The sequence below is a fragment of the Thalassophryne amazonica genome, chromosome 18 (genome assembly GCF_902500255.1).
Source record: "Thalassophryne amazonica chromosome 18, fThaAma1.1, whole genome shotgun sequence".
In the NCBI taxonomy this organism is placed as follows: Eukaryota; Metazoa; Chordata; class Actinopteri; order Batrachoidiformes; family Batrachoididae; genus Thalassophryne; species Thalassophryne amazonica.
Window position 1 is genome coordinate 64,271,508 of NC_047120.1, and position 17,015 is coordinate 64,288,522.

Consider the following 17,015-nt stretch of genomic DNA (forward strand, 5'->3'; position numbering starts at 1 on the left):
TATAGATTTTCTGTTCAATAAATTGGACTGGGATCAGCCCTTATAGATTTTAAGTTCAGTAAATCGGACTGGGATCAGTTCCTATAGATTTTGCATTCAATAAATTGGACTGGGATCGGCCCTTATAGATTTTAAGTCCAATAAATTAATCTTTGATAGGTTGTTACAGATTTTAAGTCCAATAAGTCGGACTGGGATTCTTATAGATTTTAAGTCCAATAAATTAATGTTTGATAGGTTGTCACAGATTTTAATAAGTTAGACTGGGATAGGCCCTTATAGATTTTAAGTTCAATAAATTGGACTGGCATCAGTTCTTATAGATTTTACATTCAGTAAATCGGACTGGATCGGCCCTTATAGATTTTAAGTCCAATAAATTAATCTTTGATAGGTTGTTACAGATTTTAAGTCCAATAAATTGGACTGGGATGAGTTCTTATAGATTTTCCGTTCAATAAATTGGACTGGGATTGGCCCTTATAGATTTTAAGTCCAGTAAATTAATCTTTGATAGGTTGTTACTGATTTTAAGTCCAATAAGTTGGACTGGGGTCAGTTCTTATAGATTTTAATTCCAATAAATTAATTTTTTGATAGGTTGTTACAGATTTTAAGTCCAATAAGTTGGACTGGGGTCAGTCCTTATAGATTTTAAGTCCAATAAATTAATTTTTGATAGTTTGTTACAGATTTTAAGTCCAATAAGTTGGACTGGGGTCAGTCGTTATAGATTTTAAGTCCAATAAATTAATCTTTGATAGGTTGTTACTGATTTTAAGAACAATAGGTTGGATTAGAATCAGTCCTTATAGATTTTAAGTCCAATAAATTCATCTTTAATAGGTTGTTATAGATTTTAAGTCCAATAAGTTGGACTGGGATCAGTCCTTATAGATTTTTAGTCCAATAAATTAACCTTTGATAGGTTGTTACAGATTTTCAGTCCAATAAGTTGGACTGGACTGGGATCAGTCCTTATTGATTTTAAGTTCAATAAACTGGTCTGTGATCAGAGCGGCTAGGATAGCAAATCCATTTGCCTCTGAACTGTAGCGATCTGATCTTTGTCACCAAGCCTCACTGTTCTATCAGGTTTTATTGAAAAGATTCATAACTACGAACAAACAAACAAAATCCTCAGTGCAGGTTAAAAAAGAAATATGAAAATATAGATTTAATTTTTTTTAGATCTATATAGTTTGTGTTCACACCAGATTTCTCCACAGTTTTGTGTCATGAACCCTGTGTTGTGTTTTGAAGTGAACCACGAGTTGACTCATTATGCCACAATTAGCATTTTTTTTCTGCACTTTTGACAGCAACTCAGAGAGGATCTGCCAGAACATCTTGTACACACAGAGTAAAGCTGAAGACTGTGACTAGATCGTGTTTTTTAATAATAAATGTTAACCATCTGTTCATCATACAAAGAGTGGGGTGAAATGGATTTATGAGGAGACAGATGTTTTTGACATCTGTGCCGCCTGTGAGAATGAAGCTCAGAGTGATGCTGACAGAGAAGTCCACTTCATCTGTTGCCTAGAGTCCGATCTGATGTGGAGCAGGATGAAGGAGGCAGAGGAGGGGGCTCTGGAGAGAATGGATGCTGTCCGATGGAGGAGGGGGCCCTCATCCAATATGTATGAACAATGGGATTAGAATGCGGATCTGAGCTGCATCCTGCTGTGTTTCTCTCTGGTTTTACATCTCAGCTTGTTCACAGGAGCTGCTTCTCTTTTAGACCTCTGCAGACCATCATGGCTGCATGTTTGGCTTCCAGAAGCACGTCAACACAGAGTTCATAAAAATTCATGGAAGAGACGTGTGATGTGGAGAAGCTTCAACCTGCAACAACCAAGTAAGAAAGAAAACTGTTCATGTTTGGAGCATCACATCTGTCCAGCAAGGCCAGAAGGTCCAACTCATTGATGTATAAAAAATAACATCCACAAAACAACTCAAACCTCGACTGAAGGCCCAAAAGACAACTTAGCTTTTAATGTTAGTATTTAATTTTATTTCTTATTCCTGAAAAATCAGATTTTCTCAGAAAGTTTAGTGCAAATGGATCTGTTAAATTTCCAGTGAGAACATCTGCCTCTATTCTGGACGTCTTGATTTTATGGCTGGTATGTATTTTATGTTGTGCTGGATTCTCCGTGTGGGCTTTGTGGCATTTTCATTGTCTTTGCTGCACACTGGAGGGTGTCCTTTCTGGCAAGGTGTCACGAGAGGAGACTGGAGATTTTGTGGTCTTTGAGCTCTTGGTGTTGCTTAGAAATTAATTTTTATTTTATGAGAGTATGGGGTGTTAGACTTGGGTCTTTGAATTCTTCTTGCTGTCATAGCAAGATTGTTCTTAAAGAGGAAAGTGAGAGATCTTACGGTGCATCCAGAAAGTATTCAAGCGCTCCACCTTTTCCACATTTTGGTATATTACAGCGATATTCCAAAATAAATTAAATAATTTTCCCCTCTAACTTCACAACACCCCATAATGACAACATGAAAGATTTTTTATTTTTTGCAAATTTATTAAAAATAAAAAAAAACCTAAGAAGCACATGTACAGAAGTATTTACACCCTTGATTGATTGATGCACCTTTGGCAGAAATTACAGCCTCAAGTCTTCTTGAATATAATGCAACAAGATTGGTGCACCTATCTTTTGGCAGTTTTGGGAAAAAAAAAACTTTTTCACATTGTTATGGGGTATTGTGTAGTTTGAGGGAAAAAAAAAGAATTTACTCCATTTTGGAATAAGGCCATAACATTACAAAATGTGGAAAAAGTGGTGTGAATACTTTCCATATACACCATATGTCAATGGTGGATCTTGCTTCAGGTGAAAGGTGAGGGAATGTTGACTTGGTTGGGTGTGCTGCAGTCACAAATCCTACTCGGGAGGTCTGGGTGCATGGGCCTCCAGAAAATTAAAAAATTCTATTCCTTCTTCCCTGCATTCAAAGACAATCTGAGAAGGTAAGTACTGACTCAATTTTTATTTTAAACACTGGAAATCTTATAATTCTGCATGCAGCAATGTTCGTCAGTCTTTGTTTATACAAGACATTTCCCATATTTTATCACATCTTTGGTCAGAGCCCCTCCCCTTCTAGATCAGCCCCTGTATTCTGATCATTTTATTTGACTGAATCCTCTAACATTCTGTCCAGTGGCCCTCTCAGGAAATGTGACACTCTGCTTTTTAGCAGAGAGGTATTAAAATACTTTTGGGACAAATTTAATCTTCCAATTGCGCAGCCGTCGCTGAAGCCCCTCCCCCTTGCGGTCGGAGCGCAAAAACTGCTCCATAAATTGTGTTCGGGCGCATTCCCGACCAAGATGGCGCTGTAGCTTTCAGCACCGCGGACAGCTCCGCAGCAATCAGACCCCAAAAATAAAACAAACAAATATATGTATATATATATATGTATATGTATGTATGTATGTTTTTTAAATGTTCTGATCACCGTCCGTTCGGGCTGCGACCGGGTCCAGGTGTCACGTGGAGGGGAATTCTGGATCAACTCGAATGTTTTTCATCAGCACTTTCTCCTCTGCAAAGCCGATCCGGGAGCAGAAATTAATGGTCGAACCGGAGACATGAAGGCGCGCGCTGAGGGATCCCCGCGGCCGGTTCGGACGGGCACCTGAAGGTGGGCTCCACAGACGCGGCTGCCTGATGTGCTGCGGTTACGATGCTGCTCCTCCTGGCCGTCATGTCCTCGGTGGTTTTCAGCTCCGGATTCGCCTTCGGATCCCACTTCAGCTCAGGTGAGCCCACGAGCTGTTTGGATTTACTCCCGAATCTGCAACCGCACTCCTACCGGAACCATGTCACCGTGCACGTGTGTGTGTGTGTGTGTGTGTGTGTGTGTGTGTGGTGTGTGTGTGTGTGTGTGTGTGTGTGTGTGTGTCCGTCAGTCCGTCCGTGTGCGCGAGATTGCACGCGTGTGTTGCTCCTGGTGTGGAAATGAAGATGAAAATTTAAGATAAAACGAATGAGTGATATTTGTTTGTTTGTTGTTTGTTGTTTAGGGGGTCAAAGCTGTAACGGTTAGGGGAGACCGGGGGTTTGTAACACTGTTCAAAGCTGCAGGCATTTTGGTCATAAATATAGTAGTAGTTTAAACTTGATTTCAGTTACACATCACGAGGATCAGCTCACAGAACTGAAATATGCTTTGGAGTCATCCACAGTCTAAAACTAATGATTTGCTAATCTAAAAAAAAGAGAACAATTATAATTTTTTATTTAAATTTATTTATTTTTAAGAAATTCCAACTCAGCCACTACCAAGTACACACAAGACACTTATCATCAGACTAACTGAAGTTTAGCGAAGTATTTAATTAAGTGGTTTTGTATACTTTTACCATTTACACATTTAATACACATTTAAATCATAAAATACCTCCATTCTACTCAGAAATGTTAATGCAAATTATCTCAATTCTGTGATGTTTAAATACATTTTTATACTTATTTCACTGAATGTTGCAGTTCAAGTTGTACAATCAAACTGATTATTTTAAAGCTATTGTCGATCTATGTCCAAATGTTTTATTTTATTACTTAACAATTTTGTGCCAACATCTTCATCAAAATGAGGTGGGCTTCATAGATAATTGGCAAAGCTTCTGGGGAAAACCTGGTCTTGTTAGGAGAGACGGCATCCATCCCACTTTGGATGGAGCAGCTCTCATTTCTAGAAATATGGCCAATTTTCTTAAATCCTCCAAACCGTGACTATCCAGGGTTGGGACCAGGAAGCAGAGTTGTAGTCTTACACACCTCTCTGCAGCTTCTCTCCCCTTGCCATCCCCTCATTACCCCATCCCTGTAGAGACGGTGCCTGCTCCCAGACCACCAATAACCAGCAAAAATCTATTTAAGCATAAAAATTCAAAAAGAAAAAAATAATATAGCACCTTCAACTGCACCACAGACTAAAATAGTTAAATGTGGTCTATTAAACATTAGGTCTCTCTGTCTAAGTCCCTGTTAAATGATATAATAACACCCCGAGTCACACTAACTGCCAGAATGCTCGTAGCACAGGCCGAGGCGGAGGATTAGCAGCAATCTTCCATTCCAGCTAATTAATTAATAAAAACCCAGACAGAGTTTTAATTCATTTGAAAGCTTGACTCTTAGTCTGGTCCATCCAAATTGGAAGTCCCAAAACCAGTTTTATTTGTTATTATCTATGTCCACCTGGTCGTTACTGTGAGTTTCTCTGTGAATTTTCAGACCTTTTGTCTGACTTAGTGCTTAGCTCAGATAAGATAATTATAGTGGGCGATTTTAACATCCACACAGATGCTGAGAATGACAGCCTCAACACTGCATTTAATCTATTATTAGACTCAACTGGCTTTGCTCAAAATGTAAATGAGTCCACCCACCACTTTAATAATATCTTAGATCTTGTTCTGACTTATGGTATGGAAATTGAAGACTTAACAGTATTCCCTGAAAACTCCCTTCTGTCTGATCATTTCTTAATAACATTTACATTTACTCTGATGGACTACCCAGCAGTGGGGAATAAGTTTCATTACACTAGAAGTCTTTCAGAAAGCGCTGTAACTAGGTTTAAGGATATGATTCCTTCTTTATGTTCTCTAATGCCATATACCAACACAGTGCAGAGTAGCTACCTAAACTCTGTAAGTGAGATAGAGTATCTCGTCAATAGTTTTACATCCTCATTGAAGACAACTTTGGATGCTGTAGCTCCTCTGAAAAAGAGAGCTTTAAATTAGAAGTGCCTGACTCTGTGGTAAACTCACAAACTCGCAGCTTAAAGCAGATAACCCGTAAGTTGGAGAGGAAATGGCGTCTCACTAATTTAGAAGATCTTCACTTAGCCTGGAAAAAGAGTCTGTTGCTCTATAAAAAAGCCCTCCGTAAAGCTAGGACATCTTACTACTATCACTAATTGAAGAAAATAAGAACAACCCCAGGTTTCTTTTCAGCACTGTAGCCAGGCTGACAAAGAGCCAGAGCTCTATTGAGCCGAGTATTCCTTTAACTTAACTAGTAATGACTTCATGACTTTCTTTGCTAATAAAAGTTTAACTATTAGAGAAAAAATTGCTCATAACCATCCCAAAGACGTATCGTTATCTTTGGCTGCTTTCAGTGATGCCGGTATTTGGTTAGACTCTTTCTCTCAGATTGTTTTGTCTGAGTTATTTTCATTAGTTACTTCATCCAAACCATCAACATGTCTATTAGACCCCATTCCTACCAGGCTGCTCAAGGAAGCCCTACCATTATTTAATGCTTCGATCTTAAATAGGATCAATCTATCTTTATTAGTTGGCTATGTACCACAGGCTTTTAAGGTGGCAGTAATTAAACCATTACTTAAAAAGCCATCACTTGACCCAGCTATCTTAGCTAATTATAGACCAATCTCCAACCTTCCTTTTCTCTCAAAAATTCTTGAAAGGGTAGTTGTAAAACAGCTAACTGATCATCTGCAGAGGAATGGTCTATTTGAAGAGTTTCAGTCAGGTTTTAGAATTCATAATAGTACAGAAACAGCATTAGTGAAGGTTACAAATGATCTTCTTATGGCCTCAGACAGTGGACTCATCTCTGTGCTTGTTCTGTTAGACCTCAGTGCTGCTTTTGATACTGTTGACCATACAATTTTATTACAGAGATTAGAGCATGCCATAGGTATTAAAGGCACTGCGCTGCGGTGGTTTGAGTCATATTTATATAATAGATTACAATTTGTTCATGTAAATGGGGAATCTTCTTCACAGACTAAGGTTAATTATGGAGTTCCACAAGGTTCTGTGCTAGGACCAATTTTATTCACTTTATACATGCTTCCCTTAGGCAGTATTATTAGACAGCATTGCTTAAATTTTCATTGTTACGCAGATGATACCCAGCTTTATCTATCCATGAAGCCAGAGGACACACCAATTAGCTAAACTGCAGGATTGTCTTACAGACATAAAGACATGGATGACCTCTAAGTTTCCTGCTTTTAAACTCAGATAAAACTGAAGTTATTGTACTTGGCCCCACAAATCTTAGAAACATGGTGTCTAACCAGATCCTTACTCTGGATGGCATTACCCTGACCTCTAGTAATACTGTGAGAAATCTTGGAGTCATTTTTGATCAGGATATGTCATTCAAAGCGCATATTAAACAAATATGTAGGACTGCTTTTTTGCATTTACGCAATATATCTAAAAAAGGAGAGAGCATATCTCACCCATATTGGCCTCTCTTCATTGGCTTCCTGTTAATTCTAGAATAGAATTTAAAATTCTTCTTCTTACTTATATGTATGGCCTTGCCTTACAATATAAAGCGCCTTGGGGCAACTGTTTGTTGTGATTTGGCGCTATATATAAAAAAAAAAAATTGATTGAATTGAATTGATTGATTATAAGGTTTTGAATAATCAGGTCCCATCTTATCTTAGGGACCTCATAGTACCATATCATCCCAATAGAGCGCTTCGCTCTCAGACTGCAGGCTTACTTGTAGTTCCTAGGGTTTGTAAGAGTAGAATGGGAGGCAGAGCCTTCAGCTTTCAGGCTCCTCTCCTGTGGAACCAGCTCCCAATTCAGATCAGGGAGACAGACACCCTCTCCACTTTTAAGATTAGGCTTAAAACTTTCCTTTTTGCTAAAGCTTATAGTTAGGGGGATCAGGTGACCCTGAACCATCCCTTAGTTATGCTGCTATACACTTAGACTGACTGCTGGGGTTCCCATGATGCACTGAGTGTTTCTTTCTCTTTTGCTCTGTATGCACCACTCTGCATTTAATCATTAGTGATTGATCTCTGCTCCCCTCCACAGCATGTCTTTTTCCTGGTTCTCTCCCTCAGCCCCAACCAGTCCCAGCAGAAGACTGCCCCTCCCTGAGCCTGGTTCTGCTGGAGGTTTCTTCCTGTTAAAAGGGAGTTTTTCCTTCCCACTGTCGCCAAGTGCTCGTTTTGACCCTTGGGGTTTTTACGTAATTATTGCATGGCTTTGCCTTGCAATATAAGGTGCCTTGGGGCAACTGTTTGTTGTGATTTGGCGCTATATAAATAAAATTGATTGATTGATTGATCTTCTAAGTTATCAACTTACTAAACTGTGAATCTGCAAAACACATGAAGTTTTTCATGCTGAAAATACTCAACTATTTAAGTTGCACAAACTAAGCATTTTTTAGAGTTGATTTGTGTACTTCTAGTAGAAGATAGTTTCAGAAAGTTGTCTCACACAAGTTTGCTTTTACATTCAATTTGAAGTCTTGTATCATAACAATTCTTATCTAAAATGGCTGTTATGCTAGCTAGCCTTGTCACATAATAATAAAAAATACTTTACTAAAGTTTAAAGTGTTCCAAAATGAGATTGATTGTTGGATGGATGGAAGACGACACTGAGTAGTTTAAATAAGCTATTCTTTGCAAGTTATTAGCCTTGATATAGCTACTGCATTTTATGCTGGCTTAGTTTAGCTGACATGTAGCTTCTCAAACCAACGACGTAGCTTGTTCAGCCCGTTTGTGAGCAAATAACACGTGGTGGTTAACGTCAGGCTGCTAATACAACCCCTGGCAATAATTATGGAATCACCGGCCTTGGAGGATGTCATTCAGTTGTTTAATTTTGTAGAAAAAAAAGCAGATCACAGACATGACACAAAACTAAAGTCATTTCAAATGGCAACTTTCTGGCTTTAAGAAACACTATAAGAAATCAGGAAAAAAAATTGTGGCAGTCAGTAACGGTTACTTTTTTAGACCAAGCAGAGGGAAAAAAATATGGACTCACTCAATTCTGAGGAATAAATTATGGAATCACCCTGTAAATTTTCATCCCCAGAACTAACACCTGCATCAAATCAGATCTGCTCGTTAGTCTGCATCTAAAAAGGAGTGATCACACCTTGGAGAGTTGTTGCACCAAGTGGACTGACATGAATCATGGCTCCAACACGAGAGATGTCAATTGAAACAAAGGAGAGGATTATCAAACTCTTAAGAGGGTAAATCATCACACAATGTTGCAAAAGATGTTGGTTGTTCACAGCCAGCTGTGTCTAAACTCTGGACCAAATACAAACAACATGGGAAGGTTGTTAAAGGCAAACATACTGGTAGACCAAGGAAGACATCAAAGCATGAAGACAGAAAACTTAAAGCAATATGTCTCAAAAATCGAAAATGCACAACAAAACAAATGAGGAACAAAGGCGAGGAAACTGGAGTCAACGTCTGTGACCGAACTGTAAGAAACCACCTAAAGGAAATGGGATTTACATACAGAAAAGCCAAACGAAAGCCATCATTAACACCTAAACAGAAAAAACAAGGTTACAATGGGCTAAGGAAAAGCAATCGTGGACTGTGGATGACTGGATGAAAGTCATATTCAGTGATGAATCTCGAATCTGCATTGGGCAAGGTGATGATGCTGGAACTTTTGTTTGGTGCCGTTCCAATGAGATTTATAAAGATGACTGCCTGAAGAGAACATGTAAATTTCCACAGTCATTGATGATATGGGGCTGCATGTCAGGTAAAGGCACTGGGAGATGGCTGTCATTACATCATCAATAAATGCACAAGTTTACGTTGATATTTTGGACATTTTTCTTATCCCATCAATTGAAAGGATGTTTGGGGATGATGAAATCATTTTTCAAGATGATAATGCATCTTGCCATAGAGCAAAAACTGTGAAAACATTCCTTGCAAAAAGACACATAGGGTCAATGTCATGGCCTGCAAATAGTCCGGATCTTAATCCAATTGAAAATCTTTGGTGGAAGTTGAAGAAAATAGTCCATGACAAGGCTCCAACCTGCAAAGCTGATCTGGCAACAGCAATCAGAGAAAGTTGGAGCCAGATTGATGTAGAGTACTGTTGTCACTCATTAAGTCCATGCCTCAGAGACTGCAAGCTGTTATAAAAGCCAGAAGTGGTGCAACAAAATACTTGTGATGTGTTGGAGCGTTCTTTGTTTTCATGATTCCGTAATTTTTTCCTCAGAATTGAGTGAGTCCATATTTTTTTCCCTCTACTTGGTCTAAAAAAGTAACCGTTACTGACTGCCACAATTTTTTTTCCTGATTTCTTATAGTGTTTCTTAAAGCCAGAAAGTTCTCATTTGAAATGACTTTAGTTTTGTGTCATGTCTGTGATCTGCTTTTTTTCTACAAAATTAAACAACTGAATGAACATCCTCTGAGGCTGGTGATTCCATAATTTTTGCCAGGGGTTGTACTACACATTGTGTTGTGTGATTCCAGAATGTTTTAAGAACATTAGACCTCAACAATTTTTAGAAGAAGAATTCAACCCTTGTTAATTACATAATTTTTTTTTTAATGTTTGTTTACTGTCTTAATGTATTTATAAATGGTTTAAGTTCTCACATACACACTATTATTATTATTATTATTATTATTATTATATTTTGTGTTGTTGTTGTTGTACTGTTATTATTATATTATTACTTTTATTTTGTCATTTGATTTTTAAATGGATCACAAAGGAAATAAGTGCTTCATTTTCTTGTCTCATCCATGTATTTTTAAGGTATTTACAATTATATTATGTACATACTTTGAATTTACTAAATAAAATCATACACTCATGCTTTTAATATAAAGATGATTTACCGTCCTCTGCTGGTTTGGCGTGTGAGTCCAGAATGGAAATATCAGTATCCATTGTTCAGTGTTGTTGGCAAAAAAAAAAATAAAAAAAAATAAAATATATATATATATATATAGCTTCTCTAAAAATATTAGTCCTATCAATGTTTGGTTATGACTCCGTTTATCCTTGACCCAAACAGCAAATGTCAGCTGTCCCCAGTTTGTGCGTGATTAAAATTTCTCACACACACACACACACACACACACACAGACAGCTGTTTGTCTTTTCTGCATTCTGCTGTACGAAGATTCTTTTAATTTGACAAATGCAGATGGCGGCGGAAGACATTAAAAACACTACACATTTAACTCATGGTGCCAACATGACACTTAACTCACTCATGGTGACAACAACATAACACTTATCTAAACCAACTAAACCATTTGGACTACAAAAACACAATAAATCAATCACGCTAACAACACTGTTAATCTAACATGAACCACAATAACAACATTTAAAATCTCAAAACCCCAACCTCCCACAGTGCATTGCAGTACAACATCCATTGTTTATTGGCTGAAATTGCTATTTTTTCCAAAAATTTTGTCCTGTCAACTTTATGTTTTCAGACAATTCATCCTTGACCCAAAATAAATAAGCATACCAAATGGCAAATGTCAGCTCTCCCGGGTTTTTACGTGATTGAAGCCATAAACACGCACACCCACACCACACACCCACACACACACACACCACACACACACACACACACACACACACACACACACACACACACACACACACACACACACACACACACACACACACACATATGCCAATTGGCTATTTTGCGTGTGTGTGTATATATATATGTATGTATATGTATATATATTTATATATATATATATGCATATATATATATGTATATATATATATATGCATATATATATATATATATATAATATATATATATATATATATATATATATATATGTATGTGTGTGTGTGTGTGTGCAACATCTGTACTACTGTGCTGGAGCTTAAATACTTCGGTGCTTCAAGCACATCTGTAAGTGTAGAGCTGTGTATTTTTAGAAGTACTACATGTATTTGTTTTGAGTGAATCATTTTATGATGCACTAAAATGCTGCTGAAAAAGTCCGTGTTGGGAAAAATGGAATAAGATATTTGTGTAGGAGTGTCCATGTTTTGTTGGAATTATATCTGTTTTTGGCTTCCAACTGTGTGTAAATGCTGCTTTTCAGAAGCTATTGTGAGGAAATGCTTTTGTCCCTCACAGGTCTGAGTGAGCATTGTGACGATGTAGCTGATCAAAATTTAAAAAGTGAAAGATGGAAGCAGAGGAGCAATGTAATTGGATTTTTGCAATTAACGCTACAGAACAACATGATTAGATAATGAACAGAGTGCAGGGTTCTGCCATTTTTTTTTCCTATAAATGTATTCATTTTAAACACAATCCACTGATCGTCATTTTGCAGTATGTAAGAAGCAGCTACTGGCCTGTCATTTAGCTGGTTCCATGGTAACCAAATGCACAGCAGTCTGATTTGGATTACAAATGATTTAATGAAAATTATATCATCAAATCTAAAAGCAATAATAAGGGTTTATTGTTTTCAGTGTGCCAAAAAACTGAATTCCAGTGTGTGTAGTCTATGACTGCATCTAAAGGTGCTTTATTAGGCTTCCTGCTACCTTTTAAAAAAGAGATGAATATATATTTTATGACACTCCCCTGCATGTTTTTTTATAACACAGTAATTAAATACATTATATAAATTCTACATCTTTTCCACTGTGTTGGTTTTTTATGCAGTTGGCTTATAAAAAGGGAAAAAAAAAGTTTGGTTCATAAAAGTGGGTTCTTTTCCTCCCAAGTGTCACTGAAAATAGTATTATATATAATATTTTTTGTTCCAGCTATTGGAGCTGGCCATGGTGCTGAAATGACTTGTCATTTTAAAGTTTTGGGATTAAACCACCAACTCAGACCTGCAGGACAGTTTTTCTACTGTCAGCATATGAATACAGCATTAAAACATCATTTTATACACGATAAAAGCTTGTGTCTGGACTGTATGAGGGCATTTCACATCCTCAGAGTGGAAGCAAGTCAGCACAGACTGACACAGGGTGCCGCTACATCCACCACATCACCAAACCGCCCCTCATCCTGGATGGCAACTGCCCAGGCAGACAGATATAGCAGCTTAGTTTGTCATAAAAGTCCATCCTGCAGGATGGGTGGAGTGCAACACCTTTTTCTCTAAACAAATCTGAAACACATTCAGAGATGAATCATTTGTTAATTTTCATTATTACAAATTGTTTGTTTGATTTATAGCTAAATGTTTTTGCAGCTCAGCCTAAAATCACTATTACTATGAAAGTCTTTGTTTTCAGCAAACCATTTATTCCTATTTTGATGTTTGAGGACATGTTTGTTCAGTATGTTTTAAAAAATGTTTCTTATTTTCTTAAAAACAAGAAGCCATAAATGGGAACATTTCTTGATAAGATCTGGGTAAAATTCTGCGCTGAATGACCTCATGACCTGAATCGTAAGATCCGATTTCAAGCGGGTTACGGGGAGTCAGCTTTAGTGTCAAACTTGTGTGTGTGTATCTCAAGAAATATCACATAAATAAAATTTTACACTCACTGACCCTGTGACCCAATTAAAATGCAAATATGGTGTTGCTATGGTGCTCCTTCTTCCACTAGGACTACGCATGTGCGATGTTTGGTTAGTTTGGACACAAGGGCCTTGAAGAAATGGTGGCACATGTTTGTATGAACGAATGGATGGATGGTGCCCACACCATGTGTATCTGCTGCCGTCTAGTATGATGCCATGTATACTTTAGTGACTGACTATATTCTTTAATTTTTATAACGTCTGATCGGTTGCATGGGCTCGATGGTGAAGTGACAGGAAGCAAATAGACAGATGCATGTGGAGTAGCAGCCTGAAGGAGATGATGATGGGAATATGGAATCAGGAAAGTGCTCTGAACTGTGATGACTTCTGCATAGAGGGCAGGCAGAGATGGCATCACAGCTTATTAAGGGTAGAGCTATGAATCAGGGATGGTGGGGGCCTTTTAACTGGCTGTGCTGGCTACTTTCCCAGGACCCAGGTTGTCCATTTCATATTTCTCAGTGTCTCCTGGCAGCAGCAGTAGCAGCAGCAGCCGTAGCAGCAGCAAAACTCTATTTATATGGCCACAAAACAGATGAGAAACAAGATGTACTGTGTTTGAAATACCAGCAGAACTTCTTCTATCCAATCGCTAAAACCCCCGAGTCTGAGTGCTCTCAGGATCTGCAGGAGCAGGCTGTGGAGGGAGGCGTAGAAGGGTCGACGGCCGCTCTGTTAGTCAGAATTGGTGTCACAGTGTGCTGTGTTAGTTTCAGGCAGGAATGCTGCAGATGTCTACACATTATACTGAGGCCCAATTTATTTTTATTTTTTTGAGGTAATTGACTCATGTATTCTTTGGTCTTTAAGCATTTTAACACCAAACAATGAATCTATAATCTAAGCTTCTTTCTGACATAAAGATACTCCCATACACGCTTTGACCCCATCATTTTGCGCTTCGCTTTGGTGCAGCATTTACTCTTCACATTTAGCAAAGAAAAATGCAAAAGAGCCAGATGGTTGTTAATTCAAGTTTGATGACCAAGAACAAGTCTGAATAAAAAGTGCAAATTCAGAAGTGTACGATGAATACAGAATATGAACAGCGGTTGACTGTGGCAGAGACACAATCACTTTCACATGTTCATGGTTGGTTCATTTCAAAATTTCACAAATACTCCACCATATGTTTCCAAAATGTACAGGTGACTGGATCTGCTGTGGCGACCCTGAGCAAAATGGAAGAAAAACAACTGTCCTCCCCCACAAAGTAATAAAAAACTCAAGCACCACGCTCATAGAGGGCAAACCTCCACCAACATCAGTTTCCAATTCCACAAATTTGTACCTTGGAAATAATTTTGAAGGTGAAAGTCCTGTTAGAAGTGGCTTTTCATAAGCTAGAATATAAAGCAAAAATATAGATCAAAAGGGCTTTTAAGTGTTAAAATCAAATATCCGCTAAATTCACAATATGGATCAGATGCAGATCAAACTTAGCCAATTTATTCAGAGTGCCAGTTTGCACCTCACTGTCACAAATTAGAGTGAGTGAGGTAATTTTGATTGAGATATAAAGCAAAATGTACACCAAATGGGCTTTTCAATATTAAATTAAAATGTCCACAAAATCCACAATCTGGATCAGATCCAGATCAAACTTTGTCAAGTGATACTGAGTGCCAGTCTGCACCTCACTTTCACATATCAGAGTGACTGGTGCATGTTTGGTTAAGATCTAATGTAAAATATACATTAAATGGGGTTTTCAGTATTAAATTCAAATGTCCACAAAATCCACAATCAGGATCAGATCCAGATCAAACTTTGTCAAGTGATACTGAGTGCCAGTCTGCACCTCACTTTCAAATATGAGAGTGATTGGTGCACGTTTGATTAAGATATAATGTAAAATATACATTAAAAGGGGTTTTCAATGTTAAATTTAAATGGGCACAAAATCTGTAATCTTGATCAGATCCGGATCAAACATCGTCAGTTGATAAAGGATATCATCCTACTTAACGCTGTCAAATAGGAAAGAAATTTGATCTTTTTTGACAGAGTTATGAATTTTTGAAAATTTGTTCCATGTTAAAGGATAAGGATTTTTTTTCCCCAATTTTTCAAGATATTTCCTGACGTTGACCTTTGACCTATGGCCTTGAAATTGAATCAGTTCTTGCCTATCAGGAATCCTCTGTAAAAAGTTCATCACAATTTATGAAAAATTGTGGGTTCCAGTCTGTTCACAAACAAACAAACAAGGGCGAAAACATAACCTCCACCTAACACTGTTGGCAGTGGTAATAAAATAGGAAAATCCAAAATGAAAACATTGCAATAACCATTTACCATCACTATCCAAATTCAGTATCAATATCAATTGATACTGATATCGATATTGATATCAATATCAATTGATACCAAACATGGGAGAAAATGCACCGGATGGTCATTGAGCATTAATTCCAGATGGACGGACACACACGTGTAACGTCAATGCAGACAACAATATTTATTTCTGAGCTGGTCCATAAACATGTCGTGGTTTTTGACCAAAAGTGGATCTTGCAGAATAAATAAGGTGGTGTTTTTTTCTTTCTTTCTTTCTTTTTTTTTTTTTTGTCAACAAAAATCTGCAGTGTGTCTAATCACACAATTTCACTTCATCTGCTTCTTTAAGTTCATGTCAGATTATGGCGTTTTAAACGCTGCACACGAACGCCGTTTGAAAGATGAAAGAACTTTCTGTGGTGGTCTGAACTGGTGGTTTTTTCTTGATGGGAGCTTGTTTTTCCTTGTGTCTCTTCTCGGTCTGCAAGATGGCTCGTTCGGCGCGTAATTGTTCATGTCTGTAAGTGAGGCTGGTTCACAGTCGTCTCTGACTGCTAAAAGCTTCTGTGCTCGTTTGTGCACAGAAACGTCTGTAACAATCCTGTGCGAAACAGACGGCGCAGCATTATGGGAATAATGGCCTCTGATTGGATAACAGGCTATTTCAGGCCAAAGATGGACGACTGCATGTAAATTCTAGGTAGATCGAGGACAGGAAGAGAAGGAACAAAAGGACGTGAATGTCTTCAACTTCCAGCGTTGACAGCTGAGCTCGAATGCTTTGATGCAACACAAAGGAAACGTCAATGAAGTGACGAGTTGGTACAACACAGCAGCTTGCTGCTTTGTGTTTCTAAACTGCTGAGTGACGATTGAGCATTTAAATCTGAGCAGGAATCAATCCGACTGTTTCTGGGAGAATGAGATGTTTGTGTGATTTGTTCATTGTATATGGTGGACCTGAACTGAGCACGACGATGCTTCGTTTTCAGCTGTGAGTTGTGTCCCAGCTCTGCTGGTGCCGCTGCTGATCCCTGCTGTGTAGCTTCAAGCAGATAGGAGTCTACGACTCCCCTGAAGGGGACGCCAGTCCAACGCAGATTACCAAGGCCCCAGTTACAGCTGGGTTGACTGAGACAAGGATGAAGATAGCATAACTTCTCGTTTGGTCTACTCCCATTTCATCTACTCTCAGAAATGTAGAGTAGTGCCATTCCATCTACTCTCGTATTTTCCTGATTTTTTTCTTTATTATTTACAAGATTTTAAATTATAAGAGATTGTAATGATTAGATGAACCAAGCGTTTCAGCGTTTTATTCAGGGTTAGCCTGGAGTTTCTTTTGTATTTGTATCA